At 37.5% G+C, this 24,152-nt stretch overlaps 1 pseudogene; it reads right to left on the bottom strand.

Annotated features, from left to right (window-relative positions):
- Positions 1–22,176: 22,176 nt before the first annotated feature.
- LOC119871000 lies at positions 22,177–23,155 on the bottom strand (annotated as a pseudogene).
- Positions 23,156–24,152: the final 997 nt, after the last annotated feature.

The following is a 24,152-nucleotide window of genomic DNA, read 5'->3' on the forward strand; positions in this document are numbered from 1 at the left end:
TTCTATGATAAAAGACCAATCTCTTGCCTTTTGAATTTGATGTCAGGGTATTTCATGAACTTTAAGGTAGAGGCTTTGGACACAACTGAGACCCATGTTGCTTGATTTTGGATGTTTCCAGGAGTGAATGATGAGACCACAATGACAACCCAAAGAAAGCCTTTCTTAGAAATCTCCTATAGACCTGTGCTTGGAGGACCAATTAGTGAGGACACCCTCATGAATGTGTCAGAGCTATGTCATGCGGGCACCATCACTGCAATATGCAGAAACCTGGGCATTTCTTTGAGATCCCAGGACCATCAAGATGACCCTGGCTGAGCACACACCTTCCAAGTAGATATTGATCCAGAACAGATGGTCGCAGGAGCTGTCACAGCCACCTCACAGCGAGACTTCCAGCTAGTGCTGGGAGGTGCCCGAAGCCAACGTAACTGTTGGAGCCCCCTAAGCAAGTGGTATCAACTAACAAAATGACTTCTGAGGCTGTGTGTATGTGAATGAGAGGCTATTATTTCATTGTTTTCCATCTTACATATACTTTAGAAAGAAGGATAATGATAAATATTTATAGGAGACACAGAGGGACATGGCCCCCAAATCATATAACCCTTTAGCCAAATTTCAGATTCTTGAGAGCAGTATGATCTGAGAACATTTTAGTATAAATGGCAGATTATTATATTAATTTGTGCCATTAGCAATTACATTCATTCCACTAATTAGCCCCATCTTGAGCTCTCACATACGTGAAGCAAATATAAATGATTACAACAAATGAACAAATTCCCAAGTACACTGCCATTTACCTAGGTCCTGTGCAGCCTCGGTAACACACTGTGGGTCCATTTCCTCAGTGACCAGCTTTGAAGTAGATGCTGTCATAGTCATCTCTTCACTTACTTTCTATCATTTCCCTCAGGCATATAGGAAATATGTATAATTCATAATTAAGGAGAGAAGATTCAAAGAAGCTGTGATTTTTTTTCAGGGTCACATAGTGTATAAAGGATACAGTTTTTAAATCCATGGTTTCTAACTACACAACACAAAGACATCCCCTGAGAATTCAAAGGCCTAGTGGAAGTTCATGTACTAGCTGTGTGACTTTTGGTGAATTACCTACCTACTCTGAGCTCCACTTTTACCATTTGTTGAAGGGGGATGATGATATTCATCTTAGAAGTTTATGATAAGTAAATAAAACAATCTTTGTAAACCTCTGTTCCAGCGCCTAATACACACTATGATAACCATAGATACTTTCTTTTCTCTTTCTTAGCATTCAGGTTTCCCAACCTTGCAGGATTAAGTGATCACTCAGGCTTGGAGAATCTCATTCCTAGAATTTCTTTCCCCAGATATAGAGAAGTGACACAGAAGACAGACCTATGCTGACTACTGCCTTACACTGACTATCTTCTGAAAGGAAACACGGCACTACACACGGAGCATGTGCTAGAATGTCCTGGTATAAAGGAGATTGCTAAATGCCTGTTCATGGCATGCAAAGCTTCCCACCACTCTCTTTGTCACACCTTCATAAATGGTCTCATTTTTTAATAATCATTAGATTTCATTTGTATACTTGTCTTTAATGCAAGCTTCTCCATACATAGAAATATATTTTATGTCTTTCACACAATAAATATAGAGAAAAACTCACTCAAAGAAAGCTCTGATAAGAAAACTAGCAGTGATATTAACAGGAGTGGCAGACTAAGGACTTCTGAAAATTCCTGCCTTCATAAAATTAATGAGAACATTGGCGAAAATGCCCAAGTCACTATTAAAAATGGCATGAAAACAATAGTAGCACTTTGCCTTCCACCAATTTTCATGGATAGCAGGACCTTTTAAGTATTCTTGATTCTGTATCTGGACAGGAAAACATCAGATGATTCTGAAACTTCCTGTCACACCCAGAAAACAAGGGTGGTTTCAGGAATGTTAGGAGTATTATCAAAAGCAAATACAACCAGCCAAGTGAAAGGGCTTCTACCAACTAAGTTATGATAATTTGATCTTCAAAACATTTATGATTATGTTATAGGAAATTAGGACAAGCTGAGCTTGCATCAAGCCATGGATTTATAATTACACTCAGAAGACAAAGTACAAACTTAATAAAAAGATATATGTAGCACTGAAAAAGAAAATTTAAGGGGGCCTGGATGGCTCAGTCATTGAAGTGTCTGCCTTTGGTCAGGTCATAATCTCAGGGACTTGGGTCAGTTTCCCTGCTCAGCAGAGAGTCGGCTTCTCCCTCTCCCTCTGCCTCTTCCCCTGTTCATGCTCTCCCTCCCTCTCTCAAAAAAATAAATGAAATTTTTTTAAAAAAAGAAAATATTAAAAAATAAGTTTAAATCATTACTGAACTTTGAGTGTACAAGAGTGTGATTATATGTAGTTTATTCTCCAGCATTATATATCTTCTCATAAAATAATTTGCTTGTTTCTACCCCAGCCAACCCAGTCAATTTTGAGTAAGGCAGGAAGTCCTAGAAAAAGACTGATGAACTAATCTACAATGGTCACTTATTAACAACAATGGAAAGCTGTGTTTCTAAATGATACTTAATGATGAAATGATTATGATTCTAAATAATGAAAACTCTAGATAAGTCATTATAATAGACAAAAAAATGTTTAAATACTTGAACAGACCATGTGGACTCTCTTAATGGAATTTTAATGGACGTTCATAATGATAATTTATATATAACTTGTAGAATACTTTGGCTTTGAGAAAGACATTAAGTCTCCAAAAATCAAATTTCAGGGAAAAACGTGCAAAGTCCTGAGAGATTCTATGATGTGATGAGTAAAGTTTATTGTTAAAGCTTATGCTTTGGTTACACAAGCAGGTCCTATTTTCCTACCTAAAATATTCAGTTGATAACCCAGATCTTGCAACTATGGCTAGCACAGAAAAAGATATTTTTGTTTCTTTGAGCATATCAAAGGTACCCAAACCCTGTAAAGTGTAGATTTTATCCTAGAGAAGAATAAGAATAAGTAACAATACAATCCCATGGGATTAATATTCTTTGTAACTTCTTTAGGATAAGGTTATATTTGTGCAATCATTTTAACATTTTGTGTATATTTGAACTGTTTTTGTAGAGTTTAAAATATTTGAAAGATGTATTAGACTTAAATTTTAATAAGTAGAAATGTTTACATTTCCAATGTTTCCATATTTGAAGAAATTTCTTTTGTTAAGTACATAAATTTTAAGTTATTAGTTGTACAAGTTTCATGTAATTGTGTAGATGAATGTCACTTCTTAATGTCTCAAAATATTTACTTTGGTAACTTCATAAGATTAATAAATCTGTCATTAAATAAGAAAATTACTGATAATTACTCCCCTCCAGGTGCAACATTAAATAATTCAGCATCCCACAATGTCCTGCTTTGTTAGAACAAATTGGAAGTGGAAATAAAATAAAAATTATCAAGTTATTTCTTTTTTTTTTTTTTTTTTTTTTTTTTTTTTTGCTGTTCTTCTAGTAAGATTATAAACTCCCAGAGACAGAGAATGTTCCCAGAGACTTTACCTCTTCATGGACACCTGGGCCTGTGCAGGTGTGGTCAATGCCATTGAATACCACCACTTCCCTGGAAACATCCAAAGAATACAGCAACTGGTGGACACTGAGGGAGGTGGCAGTGACAGGCCCAGGACCCTGACCAAATCTTGCTGGTAAGTCCTGCTCAATATGTTATTCTGTTTCATTTCTGTCATAAGGACATGAACATCTAGCCAAAAAGAAAGAGTTTTAATTTTAGGTAAACTTCTGACTTGTCTATCTTCTAGACTTTGAACATCTTAAAGCATTCAACCATATTTTCTACTCCTGGGGATGGTTCTGAGCGCCTCTGCCCACCATCATTCACTCGAGGAGTGGACAGTTCATCTCTAATTGAAAGAACAAAATTCCATTACACACAGCTCACAACATCCACAGAACTTACGGATTCCTTCCAAATCAGTGCTTTCTGTCCCCAGGCAATATATGCCCAGGGACCACTTTACAAATGCAATGCGCAGCACTTCCTGGGTGACTGGAATTTATGAGAAATTAATCATCACTGCTTTTGTTTTTATTCAAGCCTTTAAGTGCAGCCTATGTCCTATGGTAATTCTGTGACGAGCCTGGTAGGTGAGGCCACAAAGATCCCAGTATGCCATTCTAAACTCTCCCTCAGAGGGGCACCTGGGTTGCTCAATCCATTAAACTCAAACTGTTGGTTTCTGCTCAAGGTTATGATCTCCAAGTTGTGGGGTTGAGCTCCCCATGTGGGCTCCCACTCAGAGTATGGGCTTGTCTCTGCCCCTCCCTCTCTGCTCCTCCCCCTCTGCTCACTCTCTCTCACTCTCTAAAATAAATAAATGAACAAAATCTTTATTAAAAAAATAAAATGAATAAACTCTACCTCACAGGGAAATCCAATAGACAGCTGCTAAGGATATTGAAAGTGGCTTAGGATTTGAAAAGAAATTGGTTTTCTGCCATCAAAAAGTGTGTGTGTGTGTCTATGAGCTGTATATGAGGCTGTGCACTGTCATAAAGGAAGCATGAAGTTTAAGGAAGAGCTAGTGCCCCTTATACTCCAGATCCTTACCCAACACCATTTGCAAAGACTCTTTCCTGGTCCCTTTTCAAAGTCTTATCAAGTGGTCACACAAGGTCTTAGGCTCAGACTCCCAGATATCACAGTGAGATGTGCCTGTCCAGTTGTCAGAGGAGTGGTGCAGACACATGTGCAATGGGAGGGCCAAGTCAATATAGGGAAACAGTGTCTCCATAAGGCAAACCTTGCTTTTCACTTTATACATCTCTTTAATTTTCCCTCAAACTATTAATCACAGAAAAACTTAAGATAAACAAATGAAATACAAAATCATCCTCAAATGTATTAATCATGCTTAACTTTTAGTTCATTTTCTTCCACTATATATTAGTTATATATAGTCACATATAAAATTATTAATAACAAACATATATATTATTATATATGCTTAAATTATTATATGATATATAAATGTCATTTATTATGGTTTATGTATATACATATATTTAGTTATGTATTTCTTTACATGTATCTACACACACAGAATGTACACCTACATATATGGATATGGTTGTTGAGTTTTTTAATATATAATAATCAGTTTTATATGTAACTAAATAATCTTTGAAAATATAACTTAGGATATTCATAATATTTTATTTGATAATTTTGCTATGAAGTGAACATTTAATAATTTAACAATTTTTCTGCCCATGGGTATTTTACTCTGCTTCTAAGGTTTTAGTATTACATATTATATTATAATACAGTATATAATTATATATTACATATATGTAATATATGTAATATTATATGCATATATTATATATATGTAATATATGTATGATGTATGTATACATTATCATACATAATGTTGTTATATATATGTACATATAAAATATCAAAATCTTTGCCCAGATTAAGTTTCCTTAGATTACTTCAGAAGAGGTAATGAACATTTTAAGAGAGTGTGTGCTAAATCATCATCTCTCCAAACATCAGATTTTTCAAAAAATATGAGAGCTCATTTTATTCTGACCTTTCCAAAATTTGATTACTGCCATTCAAAAAATTTTGTTAATATCTCAAGCAAGAAATGTTTGTTTTAATTTGCCTTTCTTTCATTATTAAGCTGAACAATTTTATTAATCATCTGTAATTCTTCCCTAGTAGTCATTTTTTTTTTCGATTTTATTTATTTATTCATGAGAGACACAAAGAGAGAGGCAGAGACACAGGCAGAGGGAGAAGTAGGCTCCATGCAGGGTGCCCGATGCAGGACTCGTCCCGGGACTGCAGGATCACGCCCTGGGCCAAAGGTAGGCACTAAGCCGCTGAGCCACCCAGGGATCCCCCCGGCCCCTTAATAGTCATTACCTTTAATGATTACCTTTCCATTAAATTGTAGTATTTTTTACCTACTTACATGGAATCTTTCTACAATAATTTATTGCCCCTTCTCAGTTGTATCTGTGGTAATCATTTTTCTTATTTGCATTTTTTTTAAAGATTTTATTTATTTATTCACGAGAGACACAGAGAGAGGCAGAGACACAGGCAGAGGGAGAAGCAGGCTCCATGCAGGGAGCCCAACGTGGGACTCAATTCCAGGTCTCCAGGATCAGGCCCTGGGCGGAAAGCGGCGCTAAACCGCTGAGGCTGCCCCTTATTTGCATTTTAAATGCAAATAAACTTTTAAAAACTAGTTTTGTGATTATTTCAACATCTTCAAATCCAAATTTATATTTACTGTTTCTTTTTTTCTTTGGCATTTCTTATGGGTTCAGTTTTGGGAAGGGACTTTGATTTCAAGATCAGATCTATGTTCCCTATGATCTATGTTCTTTCCATTCTCTAGTTTTATTTTTTTATAATAAATATTTAATATATTAGAATTTCAATGTTTCTTATGATCTGAAGCTCTAAAAATCATTTTTAATTTCTGCAATATTAAAAATAACAAAGAAAGTGACCCCACATTCTCATTTCTGTATAATTGTACCTAAAATTCTCAAGGAACTTCTCTTAAAAGCAGTTCTATTTTTACTATGTTTAAGTGGGGTGATATTTTAAACAATGGAATAATTTTGAAGTGTAAGGAAAACAAATAAAAAATAAATACCTTTAAAGAAGATTAGGGGTAAAATGGGATTTAATACTGCTGGTAACCATCCCCTCTGTGTATAAGCTGAGTGACGAGAGAAGAGAGTAAATCTGGGTAAATTGATCTGAAAATTCTAGGCTATCTGGCAAGCATGTGATTTTTTTTAAAGGCCTACAAGATTAGATGAGTAAAGTAGCATGAGTAATGCACAGCTGGGAAGATTAATGCTACTACCGAGTCTTGAGCTGGGCTGTCTCAACTATTAATGGCATTTGTGCAGGACCAACCTGCTTTGATGAATAGTTTGCAATAACAATAGGTGGACCAAGTTAATCAAAATGACCACATTTATGATAGAAATGATCCCCCAGGGAGGGGGGTTAATTGTTTGCATTTCTGGTATTCTGATATTGACTTTTTTCTTCTGTGGTCTTAGAGATAACACCCAGTGGAGAAACAGATGCAGAAGACAAGCTGACAAGCATTTGGGTCTTTGAAACCAGCAAGTCTGTCAACACTTCCCTAACAGAATGGGAGGATAAATCACAAGATGATGGAAGATTATTATCTCTTATTTGGTGTCTTGTAGTTGAAAATGTGCGGTGTTTCTGACGAATATATTCACAGGGCCTTTTTGGGATAAAAAGAATCACAGAAGTTAGGACTTCCCTGACATAAATATGTTCAGGGAGCCACTCGCTGGCACCTTTTTGTATCTGCATTTAACTCATGCTCACACCCCTAGAAGGCACATTCGCAGCTCCATGGATTTTTCTGCTCAGGCCCTCAGTGCTCTTGAGGATTTACATTAGTGAGACAAATGGCTAATTCAGTGCAGCCAAATGTTGCACATTTCATGATTAAAGACAAGCCTCCCAGGACTGGGCTTCATTTATTTCTCCTGAAGTGAAATATGTGTGGATTTATATTTTTTCATTAGTACATAAATACAAGCAGTTTATAAAATACTGGAGGAATTATCAAAGTTAAATCTCCCATTTCCAAGACTCTGAAAGGAATTTTTCTGTTGTTTCTTTTCTCATAAAAGTACAAGCCACCATGTAATGATGTAATGGAAAAAAAATCTATTTAATTACATTGTTTAAAAGTGAAATTAATAGAATTCAGCATATCCATTCATTAATTCAGCTGAAATTGAACCATTGGTTTCTGAAAATTAAAGGCTACTGGCAGAAACTTGTACCACCAACTGTCCTAAGTGATTGATTATTAATAGAGGTGACATTGGATGATAATGTTAAAGTTGTTTGAGCCCACATAATTACACTATAAGTTTTCCAGTTATCAGACTGTTTGTCCATCCATCCCGTCCATGAACTTCAGCATCTACTTTGCACTAGGGCCTGGGAATTGGTCATGCACAAGACAAAGAATGAGTCCCATGGAGTTAACTATGATAAGCAGCCACTAAAAGTGGCCCCCCAATGACACTCACCTACTGATACTCATGTTCTCATGTAATATCTTCCATCTTTAGTGTAGAATGGACCTAATGACTCTTTCCCAATACCCAGAGACTGGACAAAGTACGAGGATGTCACTCCCAAGATTAGGTTGCAAGGAGATGGTAGCTTCCACCTTGGTGCTCCTTCTCTTGTTCTATGAGAAGACGCTTGCCATGACTTTCTTGCACCATCAAAAAGACTCAGAGCCAGAATCCCCAGCTGAGCCACCAGATCCCTGACCCACAATAATCATGAGATAACAAATGTTGCTTTCTGAAGTCTCCAGCTTTGGGACAGTTTTCTACCCAGCAATAGATAACTTACACACTCACATGCTAACAGAATTGTCAGAGAATAAACAAACAAATAAATGTATAATCTGGTGTTGGGTTAACCTGGCTGCTTTTGAGCAACTTGACTATGTTGTGCATTGGTGGATTTCCCTTTATATTTCTTATGCTTAGGGTTTGGGGTTTCTTTCTTTCCTTTTTTTTTTTTTTTTTTTTTTTTTAGCCTCTTGGAACTGTGGGTTTGAAGTTCTCATTAAATTTGGAAAAAAATTTTACTCAAAAAAATTGATTTCAAAAAATTAAATACAAAAATATTTTTTCAAGTATTTTTTTTCTGAGCCCCAAACTCTTACGGAAACTTTAGCCATTTACTGGGTTCCTCAAAGTTGCACCACATGTCACACCTGCTTTGCTCATTTCCTAAAATTTATTTTTCTCTCTGAATTTCATTCTGGATAGTTTGTATTTCTACGTCTTCACAATTGTTAATCTTTCCTTTGCAAAGTCTGATCAAGTTTTAATTTTATTCAGAAAATTTTACATTTCATACATTGTAATCTCTGCCTCTACCCAAGTTTGAGTAAGGTCTTTTTTATATTTTCCACATCTTCACTGAACTTTTTGAACATATAGAAACACAGTTATTTTTTTAAGATTTTATTTATTCATGAGAGAGAGAGAGAGAGAGAGAGAGAGGCAGAGACACAGGCAGAGGGAGAAGCAGGCTCCATGCAGGGACCCCAACGTGGGCCTCGATCCCAGGACCCTTGGACCACTCCTTGGGCTGAAGGCAGGCACTAAACCACTGAGCCACCCAGGGATCCCTGGAAACACAGTTATAATCATTGTTTTAATGTAATTTTCTGCTAATTCTCACATCTATATCAGTGCTGGGACAGTTTGATCGGTTGATTGAGTTAGTTCCTCATTATAAGTCATTTTCATGTTTCTTTGCATGTATGATAGTTTTTTAAGTGAATGCCAGAGTTTGTGCATTTTACCCTATGTGCTTAGTATTTTTTATTCCTGTATGTTTCCTAGAACTTTATTCTGGGATGGAGTTCAATTGCTTAGAAACAGTTTGCTTCTTGTGGGTCTCTAAGACTTTTGGGGGCAAACTATAGCAGTGCTCAATCTGACATTACTTTTTCCCCACTACCATGTCAAGACCCTTCTGTGTGCTCTTCAGTAATACTCCATGACCTTGCTGTCTTCTGATCTGGTTCGTGGAAAGAGGCACTATTCTCAGCACTGCTAATTTTTCTTAGTGCTTCTTTCCCTGGACTCATGTCTCCCTAAACAATCCACAAGAACCCTGTGGAGATGGCTGTGCAGCCATCTCTCCTCTGGGACTTTAAGCCTCATTGGTCTCCCAATACTCTCATCCCTTTCTTGACAACTCAGGGATTCTGCAGGGCTCCTCCCGAATTCTCCTCCTTGCACCATGGCTTGTAAACTATCACAAGGCAAAAAATGGGCAAATATAGGGCTTACTTCCTTTGTTTCCTTCCCTTCTTTTAGGGATTATGGTCCTTTCTAGTCTGATATGAATTGTCTTCCCATCCACTGTTGGATGTATTTTTCTCTGCTAGAGGTGGAGAGGAAAATCTGGTCCCATTATTCCATCGCAGTCAGAAGTGCAAATATACTAGATGTTTCCTGTTTTTTTTTTTTTCTTCTCTTACATTTATTTTTTTTTTATTTTAATTCTGGTGTAGATAACATACAGTGTTATATTCAATTCAGGGATACAATATAGTGATTCAAGAATTTCATACATTACTCAGTGCTCATCAAGAGGAATGTACTCCTAATTCCCATCCCTTATTTCAGCCATACTCCCACTCACCTCCTCACTGGTAACCACCACTTTGTTCTCTGTAGTTAGGAGTCTGCTTTTTACTTTGTCTCTTTTTTTTTTTTTTGTTCATTTGCTCATTTGTTTTGTTTCTTAAATTCCATATATGAGTGAAATCATATGGTGTCAGTCTTTCTCTGACTGACTTATTTTACTTAGCATTATGTTCTCTAACTCTATCTATGTTGCTGCAAATGGCAAGATTCCACTCTTTTTTATGGCTGAATAATATTTTCATTCCTTTTTATGGCTGAATAATATTTTCATTCTTTTTTATGGCTGAATAATAATATTTTATGGATGAATAATGTATATATACACCACATCTTCTTTATCTGTATTCATCTACTGATGGACACTTGGGCTGCTTCCATAATTTGGCTATTGTAAAAATTGCTTCAATGAATATAGGGGTGCATATATCCTTTTGAATTAGTGTTTTTGTATCCTTTGGGAAAACACCCACTGGTGGGATTACTGAATCCATAGCATAGTTCTATTTTTAATTTTTAAGGGAACTTCTTTACTATTTTCCAAGTGGCTACACCAGTTTGCATTCCCACCAAGAGTGCAAAAGTTTCCTTTTTCTCCACATCCTGGCCGATACCTATTGTTTCTTGAGTTTTTTATTTTAACCGTTCTGACAGGTGTGAGATGATATCTCATAGTGGTTTGCTTTGCATTTCCCCTGGTCATGAGTGGTGTTGAGCATCTTTTTCATGGCATCTTTTTTTCATGGCAACATGTCTGTTGGCCATCCATATGTCTTCTTCTGAGTAATGTCTATTCATGTCTTCTGCCCATTTTTAATTTAATTACTTAAGTTTTTTGCTGTTGAGTTGCACAACTTCTTTATATATATTGGATACTAACCCTTTATCAGATGTCATTTGCAAATATCTTCTCTCATTAAGTAGGTTGTCTTTTAGTTTTGTTAGTTATTCCCTTTGTGTTGCAGAATCTTTTTATTTTGATGTAGTCTCAATAGTTTGTTTTGTTTCTCTTGCCTTAGGAGATATATCAAGAAGGTTATTGCTGTCACCAATGACAGAGAAATTACCACCTGTACTCTCTTCTAGAATTTTCATGGTTTCAGGTCTCACATTTAGGTTCTTAATCCATTTTGAGTTTATTTTTGTGTATAATGTAAGCAAGTGATACAGTTTTATTTTTTTACACATAGCTGTCCAGTTTTCCCAACGATATTTTTTACTTCTTTGTGAAAGATTAATTGATCATGTAATTGTGGAGTTATTTATGGGCTTTCCATTCTGTTCTATTGATCTATGTATCTATTTTTGTGCCAGTTCCATATGTTTTGATTACCACAGCTTTGTAATATAACTAAGTCTGGAATTATGATACCTCCAGTTTTGTTTTTCTTTTTGAAGACTGTTTTAACTATTTGAGGCCTTTTGTGGTTACATACAAACTATATAGGACTGCTTGTTCTAACTCTGTGAAAAATGCTGTTGGCATTTTGAAAGAAACTACATTAAATATACCAGTTGCTTTAAGCAATATAGACATTTTAACAATATCTGTTCTAATCCATGAGCATGGAATATCTTTCCATTTGTGTAGTCTCTGATTTCATTCATCAGTGTCTTGTAGCTTTCAGAGTATAGGTCTTTCATTTCTTTGGTTAAGTTTATTCCTAGGTATTTTATTATTTTTGGCTCTATTGTAAATGGGATTGTTTTCTTAATTTCTCTTTTTTGCTGCTTCATTATTATTGTATAGAAATTCAACAGATTTCTGTACATTGATTTTGTATCTTGTGACTTTACTCAATTCATTTATCAATTTTTTTTTAATTTTTTTTTATTTATTTATGATAGTCACACAGAGAGAGAGAGAGGCAGAGACACAGGCAGAGGGAGAAGCAGGCTCCATGCACCGGGAGCCCGACGTGGGATTCGATCCTGGGTCTCCAGGATCACGCCCTGGGCCAAAGGCAGGCGCTAAACCGCTGCGCCACCCAGGGATCCCTCATTTATCAATTTTTGATGGAGTCTTTAGGGTTTTCTATATATAGTATCATGTAATCTGCAAATAGTGAAAGTTTTATTTCTTCTTTACCAATTTGAATGTATTTTATTCATTTTTGTTGTCTGATTGTTGTGGCTAGGACTTCCAGTACTGTGTTGAATAAAAATTATGAGAGTAGACATCATTGTCTCATTCCGGATCTTAGGGGAAAAGCTCAGTTTTTCCCCATTAAGTATTATGTTAGCTGCGTGTTTTTCACATATGGCTATTATTATGTTGAGATATGAACACTTTTATGTGTTTATTTGCCTTCTACATATCCCCCTGGATTAAATTTCTGTTTTTGTCCTTTGTCTATTTTATAATTAGATTGTTACATTGAAGTTCAAAATCTATTTTTTAAATATTTTATTTATTCATTTGAAAGAAAAACAGAGATAGCATGAAACGAGCAGGAGGGAGGAAGCAGAGGGAGAAGTAGACATGCCACTGAGCAGGGAGCCCAATGCAGGGCTCAATCCCAGGGCCCTGAGATTATGACCTGAACCAAAGGCAGACATTCAACCAAATGAGACTCCCAGGTGCCCCCATAATCTATTTTTGAATTAACATTATGTATAAGGTGTGAGATTTCAATTGAGATTCTGTTTTCTTCTGTTATTGTCTTTTGCATTTATAATATCCAACATCATTTATTGGAAGTCTGTCTTACTCCAATTGAAATGTTTCTGCAAGGATGCCTGGGTGGCTCAGTGGGTTGGGTATCTGACTCTTGATTTCAGCTCAGGTCAGGATCTCAAGGTTGTAGAATGCGGGCCTATATCAAGCTCCTCTCTTAGCAGGGTGTCTGCTTGAGATTTTCAGATCCTCCCTCTCTCCCTCTCCCTTTGCCCCTTCCCCTGCTCTCTCATTCACATGTGTTCTCTCTCTCTTTCTCTTACAAATAAATACAGAGATATTTTTTAAAAAGAAGCATGGGATGCCTGGGTGGCTCAGCCATTGAGCATCTGCCTTCAGCTCAGGATTTGATCCCAGAGCCTGCTTCTCCCTCTGCCCATGTCTCTGCCACTCTCTGTGTGTCTCTCATGAATAAATAAATAAATCTTGAGGGGAGGGGCAAGATGGCAGAAGAGTAGGGTCCCCAAATCACCTGTCCCCACCAAATTACCTAGATAACCTTCAAATCATCCTGAAAATCTACGAATTCGGCCTGAGATTTAAAGAGAAAACAGCTGGAATGCTACAGTGAGAAGAGTTCGAGCTTCTATCAAGGTAGGAAGCCGGGGGAAAAAGAAATAAAGAAACAAAAGGCCTCCAAGGGGGAGGGGCCCCACGAGGAGCTGGGCTAAGGCCAGGGCAAGTGTCCCCAGGACAGAAGAGCCCTGTCCCGGAGAAGCAGGAGCTGCACTAACCTTCCCGGGCAGAAAGGGGCTTGCAGGGAGTTGGAGCAGGACCCCAGGAGGACGGGGATGCCCTCGGGCTCCCTGGGACACTAACAGACACCTGCGCCCCGGGAGAGTGCTCCGAGCTCCCTAAGGGCTGCAGCGCGCACGGCGGGACCCAGGAGTGCGCGAGGCTCCGGGAGCAGCTCGGGGCACGAATCCAACAGCGCAGGCCCCGAGCACAGGGCGCCGGGACACAGCCCAGGATCCAGCCTCCCCCCAGGACAGGCAGAGGCCGGGAGGGCCCAGGACAGCAAGGATGCCCCGCCCCGGAGCCTCCAGGCCCTGCAGAAAGAGAGCTCTGTAGCTACTGCGGAAGCTGACTCCAGGGCTCCAGACCTGGCCCTGCCACTGCGGTTGTTCCTCCTGGGGCCTCATGGGGTGAACAACCCCCATTGAGCCCTGCACCAGGAAGGGGGCTAAGCAGCTCCCCCAAGTGCTAACACCTGAAAATCAGCACAACAGGCCCCTCCCCAAGAAGACCAGCTAGACGGACAAGTTCCAGGGGAAGTCAAGGGACTTAAAGTATACAGAATCAGAAGATACTCCCTGGTGGTTTTTTTTATTTTTTGCTTTTTTTTTTTTTTTTTTTTTTGCTTTTTGATTTCTGTTTGCTTCCCCCACCCTTCTTTTCCTTTCATTCTTTTCCTTTCTCTTTTTCTTCTCTTTTTTTCTTTTTTTCTTCCCTTTTTTCTCTTTTCTTTTTCTCTTTTCTTTCCTTCTTTCTCTCCTCTCTTTTTCTCCTTTTCCCAATACAACTTGTTTTTGGCCACTCTGCACTGAGCAAAATGACTAGCAGGAAAACCTCACCTCAAAAGAAAGAATCAGAAACAGTCCTCTGTCCCACAGAGTTACAAAATCCGGATTACAATTCAATGTCAGAAAGCCAATTCAGAAGCACGATTTTACAGCTACTGGTGGCTCTAGAAAAAAGCATAAAGGACTCAAGAGACTTCATGACTGCAGAATTTAGATCTAATCAGGCAGAAACTAAAAATCAATGGAATGAGATGCAATCCAAACTAGAAGTCCTAATGACAAGGGTTAATGAAATGGAAGAACAAGTGAGTGACATAGAAGACAAGTTGATGGCAAAGAGGTAAACTGAGGAAAAAAGAGACAAACAATTAAAAGACCATGAAGATAGATTTAGGGAAATAAACAACAGACTGAGGAAGAAAAACCTACATTTAATTGGGGTTCCCGAGGGCACCGAAAGGGACAGAGGGCCAGAATATGTATTTGAACAAATCCTAGCTGAAAACTTTCCTAATCTGGGAAGGGAAACAGGCATTCAGATCCAGGAAATAGATCCACCCCTAAAATCAATAAAAACCGTTCAACACCTCGACATTTAATAGTGAAGCTTGCAAATTCCAAAGATAAGGAGAAGATCCTTAAAGCAGCAAGAGACAAGAAATCCCTGACTTTTATGGGGAGGAGTATTAGCATAACAGCAGACCTCTCCACAGAGACCTGGCAGGCCAGAAAGGGCTGGCAAGATATATTCAGGGTCTTAAATGAGAAGAACATGCAACGAAGAATACTTTATCCATCAAGGCTTTCATTCAAATTGGAAGGAGAGATAAAGAGCTTCCAAGAGAGGCAGGAACTGAAAGAATATGTGACCTCCAAACCAGCTCTGCAAGAAATTTTAAGGGGGAGTCTTAATTCCCCTTTAAGAAGAAGTTCAGTGGAACAATCTACAAAAGCAAGGACTGAGAGATATCATGATGACACTAAACTCATATCTATCAATAGTAACTCTGAACGTGAACGGGCTTAATGACCCCATCAAAAGGCGCAGGGTTTCAAACTGGATAAAAAAAGCAGGACCCATCTATTTGCTGTCTACAAGAGACATATTTTAGACAGAAGGACACCTATAGCCTGAAAATAAAAGGTTGGAGAACCACTTACCATTCAAATGGTCCTCAAAAGAAAGCAGGGGTAGCCATCCTTATATCAGATAAACTAAAATTTACCCCAAAGACTATAGTGAGAGATGAAGAGGGACACTATATAATACTTAAAGGATCTATCCAACAAGAGGACTTAACAATCCTCAATATATATGCCCTGAATGTGGGAGCTGCCAAATATATCAATCAATTAATAACCAAAGTGAAGAAATACTTAGATAATAATACACTTGGTGACTTCAATCTAGCTCTTTCTATCCTCGATAGGTCTTCTAAGCACAACAGCTCCAAAGAAATGAGAGCTTTAAATGATACACTGGACCACATGGATTTCACAGATATCTACAGAACTTTACATCCAAACTCAACTGAATACACATTCTTCTCAAGTGCACATGGAACTTTCTCCAGAATAGACCACATACTGGGTCACAAATCGGATCTGAACAGATACCAAAAGATTGGGATCGTCCCCTGCATATTCTCAGACCATAATGCCTTGAAATTAGAACTAAATCACAACAAGAAGTTTGGAAGGACCTCAAACACGTGGAGGTTAAGGACCGTCCTGCTAAAAGATGAAAGGGTCAACCAGGAAATTAAGGAAGAATTAAAAAGATTCATGGAAACTAATGAGAATGAAGATACAACCATTCAAAATCTTTGGAATGCAGCAAAAGCAGTCCTAAGGGGGAAATAGATCACAATACAAGCATCCATTCAAAAACTGGAAAGAACTTAAACACAAAAGCTAACCTTACACATAAAGGAACTAGAGAAAAAACAGCAAATAGATCCTACACCCAGCAGAAGAAGAGAGTTAATAAAGATTCGAGCAGAACTCAAAAATTCGAGACCAGAAGAACTGTGGAACAGATCAACAGAACCAGGAGTTGGTTCTTTGAAAGAATTAATAAGATAGATAAACCATTAGCCAGCCTTATTAAAAAGAAGAGAGAGAAGACTCAAATTAATAAAATCATGAATGAGAAAGGAGAGATCACTACCAACACCAAGGAAATACAAACGATTTTAAAAACATATTATGAACAGCTATTCGCCAATATATTAGGCAATCTAGGAGAAATGGACGCATTCCTGGAAAGCCACAAACTATCAAAACTGGAACAGGAAGAAATAGAAAACCTGAACAGGCCAATAACCAGGGAGGAAATTGAAGCAGTCATCAAAAACCTCCCAAGACACAAAAGTCAACAGCCAGATGGCCTCCCAGGGGAATTCTATCAAATGTTTAAAGAAGAAACCATACCTATTCCACTAAAGCTGTTTGGAAAGATAGAAAGAGATGGAGTACTTCCAAATTCGTTCTATGAGGCCAGCATCACCTTAATTCCAAAACCAGACAAATTCCCCACCAAAAAAGGAGAATTAAAGACCGAGATACTAGCCAATAGGATCCAATAGTACATTAAGAAAATTATTCACCATGACCAAGTAGGATTTATCCCTGGGACACAAGGCTGGTTCAAGACTTGTAAAACAAACAATATGATTCATCATATCAGCAAGAGAAAAACCAAGAACCATATGATCCTCTCATTAGATGCAGAGAAAGCATTTGACAAAATACAGCATCCATTCCTGATCAAAACTCTTCAGAGTATAGGGATAGAGGGAACATTCCTCAACATCTTAAAAGCCATCTACGAAAAGCCCACAGCAAATACAATTCTCAATGGGATTGCACTGGGAGCCTTTCCCCTACGATCAGGAACAAGACAGAGATGTCCACTCTCACCACTGCAATTCAACATAGTGCTGGAAGTCCTAGCCTCAGCAATCAGACAACAAAAAGACATTAAAGTCATTCAAATTGGCAAAGAAGAAGTCAAACTCTCCCTCTTCGCCGATGACATGATACTCTACATAGAAAACCCAAAAGCCTCCACTCCAAGATTGCTAGAACTCATACAGCAAGTTGGTAGTGTGGCAGGATACAAAATCAATGCCCAGAAATCAGTGGCATTTCTATACACTAACAATGAGACTGAAGAAAGAGAAATTAAGGAGTCAATCCCATTTACAATTGAACCCAAAAGCATAAGATACCTAGGAATAAACCTAACCAAAGAAGTGAAGGATCTATACCCTAAAAACTATAGAACACTTCTGAAAGAAATTGAGGAAGACAAAAAGAGATGGAAAAATATTCCATGCTCATGGTTTGGCAGAATTAATATTGTGAATATGTCAATGTTACCCAGGGCAATTTACCCGTTTAATGCAATCCCTATCAAAATACCACGGACTTTCTTCAGAGAGTTAGAACATATTATTTTAAGATTTGTGTGGAATCAGAAAAGACCCTGAATAGCCAGGGGAATTTTAAAAAAGAAAACCATAGCTGGGGGCATCACGATGCCAGATTTCAGGTTGTACTACAAAGCTGTGGTCATCAAGACAGTGTGGTACTGGCACAAAAACAGACACATAGATCAATGGAACAGAACAGAGAAACCAGAAGTGGACCCTGAACTTTATGGTCAACTAATATTCGATAAAGGAGGAAAGACTATCCATTGGAAGAAAGACAGTCTCTTCAATAAATGGTGCTGGGAAAATTGGACATCCACATGCAGAAGAATGAAACTAGACCACTCTCTTGCACTATACACAAAGATAAACTCAAAATGGATGAAAGATCTAAATGTGAGACAAGATTCCATCAAAATCCTAGAGGAGAACACAGGCAACACCCTTTTTGAACTCAGCCACAGTAACTTCTTGCAAGATACATCCATGAAGGCAAAAGAAACAAAAGCAAAAATGAACTATTGGGACTTCATCAAGATAAGAAGCTTTTGCACAGCAAAGGATACAGTCAACAAAACTCAAAGACAACCTACAGAATGGGAGAAGATATTTGCAAATGACGTATCAGATAAAGGGCTAGTTTCCAAGATCTATAAAGAACTTATTAAACTCAGCAGCAAAGAAACAAACAATCCAATCATGAAATGGGTAAAAGACATGAAAAGAAATCTCACAGAGGAAGACATAGACATGGCCAACATGCACATGAGAAAATGCTCTGCATCACTTGCCATCAGGGAAATACAAATCAAAACCACAATGAGATACTACCTCACACCTGTGAGAATGGGGCAAATTAACAAGGCAGGAAACCACAAATGTTGGAGAGGATGTGGAGAAAATGGAACCCTCTTACACTGTTGGTGGGAATGTGAACTGGTGCAGCCACTCTGGAAAACTGTGTGGAGGTTCCTCAAAGAGTTAAAAATAGACCTGCCCTATGACCCAGGAATTGCACTGTTGGGGATTTACCCCAAAGATACAGATGCAATGAAACGCCGGGACACCTGCACCCCGATGTTTCTAGCAGCAATGGCCACGATAGCCAAACTGTGGAAGGAGCCTCGGTGTCCAACGAAAGATGAATGAATAAAGAAGATGTGGTTTATGTATACAATGGAATATTCCTCAGCCATTAGAAATGACAAATACCCACCAGTTGCTTCGATGTGGATGGAACTGGAGGGTATTATGCTGAGTGAAGTAAGTCAATCAGAGAAGGACAAACATTATATGTTCTCATTCATTTGGGGAATATAAATAATAGTGAAAGGAATTTAAGGGAAGGGAGAAGAAATGTGTGGGAAATATCAGAAAGGGAGACAGAACATAAAGACTCCTAACTCTGGGAAACGAACTAGGGATGGTGGAAGGGAGGAGGGTGGGGGGTGGGGGTGAATGGGTGACGGGCACTGAGGGGGGCACTTGACGGGATGAGCACTGGGTGTTATTCTGTATGTTGGTAAATTGAACACCAATAAAAAATAAATTTATTATAAAAAAAGAAATAAATATTTAAAAAATAAAATAAAATAAAACAAGAAATGTGTTTGCACTTTGTCAAAAATCAGCAGAGCATATTTATGTGATTCTATTTCCAAAGTTTTTATTCTATTTCATTCATGTATGTGTCTATTTATTCACCAACACTACATAATTTTGATTATAGCAGCTCAGTAATAAGTCTTGAAATTAGAGTAATTGTTCTTCTTTATTCTTTTTTTAAAAGTAATTTTAGCTTAGATCACTAATTTGAGATTTTCTTCTTTCCAAATATATGTACTTAATATTATAAATTTTCCTCTCTGTCTTGCTTTAAATGTGTCTCACAGGTAAACTAGTTTCTAGTTTCTGTATAAATTTTAGATTAATTTTGCCTATCACTTAAATGTTTTGCTAGTATTTTGAAAGGAATATGTTGAATCTATATTTAAATTTAAGGAAAAGTGGCACTTTTATGATGCTGGGTTTTCAAGTAATGAGCATAGTATGTCTCCACTTATTTAGATCTTTGATTTCTTTTATTAACATTGTGTGGTTTTCAGTATACGAGTCTTATCCATTTATTAGTTCTACACTTACATATTTCATTTTATAAATGCTCATCAATAGTATTATAATTTTAATTTAAATCCATGAGCTCATTGCTAGTATGTGGAAATACAATTAAATTTTGAATGTTTATCTTATACTCTACAATCTTGCTGAACTCTACATTAGTTCTAGTAATATTTTTGTAGCCCTCTTAGAATTATTCTGCATAGATCATCATACAATCTGAAATAGAAAGTTTCATTTATTTAAGATCTATATGCCTTTTATTGGTTTTTCCCCATTGTATTGCACTACTATTTCTCACTGTATTGTACTATTATTTGTGGGGCTTTTTTTTTGGGGGGGGGAGCTGTTTATTTGTTTAAAAAGCTTTTATTCATTTTTGCTCAGGGAAAAGACAATCTCAATGTCAACTTGTCACCTATTCATAAATTTGAACTTAACAGGATTCACTGCCCTAAAGACTCTGCACCTACAGACTTTTGACAACATAACTTAAAATGAAAATCTCCCTGTTCCCTAAGGTTGCATGTTGAAAGAATAAACAGTCCCTTGCAATAACCAACATTGTACTTGGCCTAGGTTTAAGGTCAAATAGCAAAACAAGAGCAAAAGGAAGCCAAGTGCATTGTAACTTGATAGCCAGTAAGTACAAACATCATTGAACAAAGTAAGTTGCAGGCACCAAATAAAACAAAAGGCAGGTTCATCAGCATAAAAAATTTACATTTTGAAGGTGAGGTCAACTATTCTGCATGTGAATATGTATGTCAATACTAGAGGCTAATGTGGAACCACAGAAACAAAACTTAAATCTTAGAACCAACTACACTGAATGTAAAATTCAAAACCTGAAATTACCCAGGAAATTCTCCAAAATCTAGAGCTAAAACTGCTTTTTGATGCACCAGGAAAATCTGTTTTAATGACTCGGTCACTTAGATTTGCACCGACATACATACAATTTAAAGTATATTCCCCCCCACTACTCTTTCCTATGTCTGAATCTGGGTATGCTTAACTACTCAGCTCATGCACTAATGCATTAAAAATGATGAAATCTACTACCATGACTTCTTTTAAGAGCTCACACCACTTTAACAGTTAACACCCAAAATAGCTTCCTAAAAATGTCCCAATAGAAAACTTTTTGTTCAGTTCGGTGCTTGCTGTGACATACCAACAGAATACAACTAATCTCCTCAGGCACTACACTTCCAAGTAACTGAATCTAACTTTTGCTCAAATTTAACCTCATACCTATCTGCCAAAATGTTTGTTAATTTAACTATCTTTGATACTCTTAAACTGTAGCTCCTATACACAGTTTAATAGTGCCTTTCCCTGTGTATATCTGGACATTTTAATCAAGAAAACAATTAAAGTCATGGTATTATGATTAGCCAAACCTCTTCCTAGCAGACCACTGATTCCATTTAGCATATAATAAATGGCTTCCCAGAGATAGGAACAAACCACAATCTTTTCGATTCATGAAAAGGAGCTACCAACATTCTTTATGCCAAGAAGGTGCACTTTTCCAAAACACAGTCCAGAAGATTGATGGTCAGCTGGAAATCTTCCACTAATGACCCTATGACAAACTCTCCAGATACACAGAGAAGAAACATCAAAGTTGTGGTGGAAACCTCAGCAAGGAAATGAAGCCTTAGAAGATAATACATATCTAAGAAAAACGGGGAACAGGGTGACACTGTAGCTGACTATTCATAAAGGACTACAGTTTCTCCCTATGGACCAAAACTCTCTACAAAATAAACTGCACCTCAATTGCTTATTTTAAATTACACTTTCACAGAGCTATTTAGTACCTGACACAGAAAAACCATCACATAAGGAAGCATTTATTTGAGGTTTAACATGAAATCATACAAATAAAATTTGTATAAACACAAATCCACATTGAGTCATAACACAGATAGCAAAAGAAAAAATAAAAACAAAGAAAACTAACTGGCGGCTATATACAGTTGGACACGGTTTTGTCTTATACACTAGAAAATCTTTTACAAAATAATCATCTTAGATCAACAGAAGACCAATCTGCAATGTCGTCCTACAAGATGGGTTAACTTTAAGCAATCTCCTATTGTTTTATCCAACGTCTTCCTTTAGTATGGCTGGTAATTGTTTTGGTGATTGCCACCCCCTGTTGGTCACTGTAGTCTGCATATCCCTGTCCATATCCATAGTTCCCATAGTTAAACTCAGTATAACCATAGCTGCCATAGTCACTATAGTTTTGATCACCACCATAGGCACTATTGTAATTTCCATTTCCTTGGTCATAACAATGATTAAATCTTTGGTTCCAGTTTTGGCCCTGACCTTGTCCATGACCCCTACTACCACCTCGTTCACCAGCTGCAGCACTTCTTCCTCCTTTTTGTTGTTGCTGTTGCTGCCTATATATCTCTTTGGGTTCTGCAACTTTGATTTCACACTTCCCAGAACCAATCTGATGATATCTGTTTTCTAACAATTTCTTTACTGGCTTTTCATCTGTATATGTAATAAAACAAAATCCTCTTCTTTCGTTTGTTTTTGTATCCATGGGAAGTTCAATATTTTCAATCTCTCCAAAGGCTCCAAGATATTCTTTAATTTGTTCTTCGTAAGTATCTGGGCTTAATCCACCCACAAAAACCTTTTTGGGGGGTTCTTTCCCTTTAAAGCTTTGGCCCTTTTGGGGTCTATCAACATGCTATCCAGTTTGTGTTCTTTCAGTTCCAAAACCTTATCAACACTAGCAGCCTCTTTGAAAAGCACAAATCCAAATCCTCTTGATCTTCCAGTCACTGGATCTGTTTCAATTATACAATCTACAACTTCCCCAAATCGAGACAAATATTAAGTCAGATCTTTCTTACTTGTATCCCAGCTCAATCCTCTAATAAACATTTTACCGTCATCCTGCTGATTCTTGTTTGCATTGATCTTGGATCCCTCTGCGAATTCCTCTGCGTTGCTGAACTTGTTCATGTCCTCCATGGTGGCAGAGTTGTCAGCCGGATCGTGCTGCCGTGCAGTCTGGGTCGCGGCAGCAGCCGCCTGTACTATTATTTGAATGAGAGTAGTAATAGCTGACATTTGTGCCTTACTCCTAAGGCATTTGTGCCTCAGATCTTTGGAAAAAAGCGTTCAGTGTTTATAATTAAGTGTAATACTCACTGCATTTTGTAAATAGTTTTATCAATTTGAAGTCTCTTCTTATATTTTCTGAGAGTTTTTTCATGAATGAATATTTAATTATAAAATGTTTTGTTTTGTTTTCAGTTCAATTAGTTTTTTTGCTTTACTATTTTGCAGCTCTCTTGACTTGGGCATACATATTTAGGATTGCTATATATTCCTGGTGGATTGATCCTTTTATCACTATATAACATATATACCCATATTTTTGCTTACTATGTTCTTTTTCCTTCCTCATATTCTAATTTTTATCATTTCCTTTATATTTAAAGAACTTCCTTTGGCTATCCTTTTATGTCAGGTCTTCTGACATAAAACAAACACTCTTTCTTTTCTTTCATCTGAGAATGCTTTGATTTCCCCTTCATTCCTTAAGGATATTTTCCCTGGTTATAGAGTTCTGGATTGACAGGTTTTTTTCAACATTTGAAAATTTTTGTGCTGCTTTATGCTGGTCTTTATGGTTTCTGGCAAGAAATCCACTGTATCTCCCCAACTTTCTTTCCCCCGTCCTCTTTCCTCTCTTCTCCTCATGCCTGTGGTATGCACAGGGGACAGGGTTTGTAAGGAATTAGAGAAGGCAGCTGTCTGCAAGCAGAGAAAAGAGGCCTCACCAGAAACTATATCATCTGGGGTTTCATCTTGTACTTCTCAGCCTCCAGAACTGTGAGAAATGAATGTCTGTTGTTTAAGCCACCCAATCTGTGGTACTTTGTTATGGTGGCTCAAGCTAAATAAGACAGCCCTCTATTCTGCTATTAAACCTTCTACTGAGTATTTTATTTCACTTGTTTGCATTGAACGTGGTTATTGATGCAAAGTAAGCAACCCCTGAACTGGTGTGGTGAACAAGTCACAAGTAATGCAAACTCACCACGTAAGGGCTGGCTAACAT

This window comes from Canis lupus, chromosome 1, assembly GCF_011100685.1.
Source record: "Canis lupus familiaris isolate Mischka breed German Shepherd chromosome 1, alternate assembly UU_Cfam_GSD_1.0, whole genome shotgun sequence".
Lineage (NCBI taxonomy): Eukaryota > Metazoa > Chordata > Mammalia > Carnivora > Canidae > Canis > Canis lupus.